The following is a 2,150-nucleotide window of genomic DNA, read 5'->3' as shown; positions in this document are numbered from 1 at the left end:
TGAAACAGTTTTTTCTCAGATTCGTCAGATTAATTAAAGTAAGAATGAGTGATGTCTAGACTGATTGAAGCCCCATCCCAAGGACCACAATAGAAGTACAGTCCGGCGCACAAAGGAATTTCAAAGACTCATATTCTCTTTATGTTTACGACAAGACTTTTTAAGTCTTGTCTGACAGTATTACAGATGTCCCCCAACTCCCCCCACCCTCCCGCTTTACCCACCTCCTCCCAGCCCCTGCCCCACCCCAGGCCTTCCCCACACTATTGTCTGTGTCCACTGTGTATGCATATATGTGTATAAGTTCTTTGGTTAAGCTCCTCCGGTCTCCACCTGCCCCCCTTCCCTATGAGATCTGTCCTTCTGTTCCATGCCTCCATGCCTCTGGACCTGTTTTGTTCGTCAGCTTATTATGTTCATTAGATTCCACTTATAAGTGAGATCATGTGATATTTGCAAAGACTCACATTCTTTATTTGAGGTTCTTGGAAAGCATAAAGAGAAGGCAAGTCTATTGCAACATTTATGGAATCTTTCTTCCCCGTCCGCCCTTACCCACCCCATTTCATTCACATCCATTGCATTTGTTCTTATGCATCTCTCTCCACAATTCCCCCAGGCCCTTTTCCAAACCGAGTCCCACACTTGTGTCTTCCTTCTCTTTCCTCTCTTCTTCTTAGCTCTTGATTGTGTATAATGATACAGCCTTATCCCAGTGATTTAAAAAAGAATAAAGTCAGTTCCTTTTAGGAGGGGAAAGAAGAGAGGACATTGGGCAGGCCATGGCAGCATTATTTTGGGTTGTCTGGGAAAGGCAGGAAGACTGCAGACATTCCCACAGAATGTCTAGTCCATTGAGTACCCTCCCTGACAGAGAGGCAAGGTAACTTCATTTATCCTGAGACCAGCATAAGAAACCCAATTCAGAGATGGAAATGAATCCAGGGCCACATATTCATAAAAAATATATCTTTTAGCCATCTTTTGTTAGATTCTTTAATGTATTATTTATTTCTTTTAAGAGAGTAAATACTAGTATAAGATATTAAATAGCACATGCTTTGAAAATTAAGATGAGGCAATGTAAAACTTGATTGAATAAATGCAGCAAGTAACAATAACAAATTATAAATGCTGGTATGTATTAAATTATATCTCTTAATAGTCTGAGTAATAGAGACTTAATGTTAGATAATTTGCGGGGCGGGGGGGGGGGGGAGATAAAACAATGACCTCCCTCATATAAAGGTTACACCCTAACTCCAGTATGGAAAAACATCGTATAATTCATTCCTCATAAACCTCAGGTATTATGCCAGCTCTTAGGGCCACAACAGTGTTCTAATATCTGTGAAGCCAACTTTATAATTTTTGAAGAAAAATTTTAAATAGAACGTTATAATACATGTGCGCTGGAGCAGGTTTTCACTTCCCTGACCCAGGCAGGCCAGCCTTGAGGAGTGAGGGCTGCTGAGCTCCTCCGCTGGGCTTGGCAGAAGCATCCAAACTGGCAGAGGGCAAGGCCTGAGAGGACCTGGGGCTGGCGCCCCCACAAACTGCTCGAAGCCACAAAGGTGTGGAGAGAGAGAACTGTGGGAGGCCAAGAGCCGAAGTGGCATTTCTGCTGTGCATTCAGGCAGCGTTTTTCATCTGTGTTTCCGGAAAGGCTTCCCTTACTTCAGGGTTCATACATCCTCTGTGAACCAGCTAAGCCAGGGAAAGACACCCAGACTCTGGGAGCGAACTAGGTCTCCCCCAAACAAGTAAGCGAGCAGTTGCTTCAAGAGCCCACAGCTCGGACACAGCCCTGCAGCCGCAGTCACTTGCTGCATCCTCACGCCACCCAAGGCTTCACCCTGGCAGGAAAGCAGGGATGAGATATGTATGTAGTTTTAGGCTCTTCGAGGTACTATAACACATGACCACGGACTAGGTATCATAAGCAATAGAAGCATTTCTCACAGTTCTGGAGGCTGGAAGGTCGAGGTCAAGGTGCCAGCATGGTGGGGTTCTGACGAGAACCCTCCTTCTGGTGTATGCACTCTTTCTCCCTGCGTCCTCACATGGCAAGGAGAGAGAAAGGAGTCGGCTCTCTGGTGCATCTTCTCATAAGGGCACTAATTCCACTAGTGAGGGTTCCACCCTCATGA

The sequence above is a fragment of the Myotis davidii genome, unplaced genomic scaffold (assembly GCF_000327345.1).
Source record: "Myotis davidii unplaced genomic scaffold, ASM32734v1 scaffold68, whole genome shotgun sequence".
Classification (NCBI taxonomy): domain Eukaryota; kingdom Metazoa; phylum Chordata; class Mammalia; order Chiroptera; family Vespertilionidae; genus Myotis; species Myotis davidii.
The sequence above is the reverse complement of the archived record's forward strand: the minus strand, read 5'-3'. Positions refer to the sequence as shown.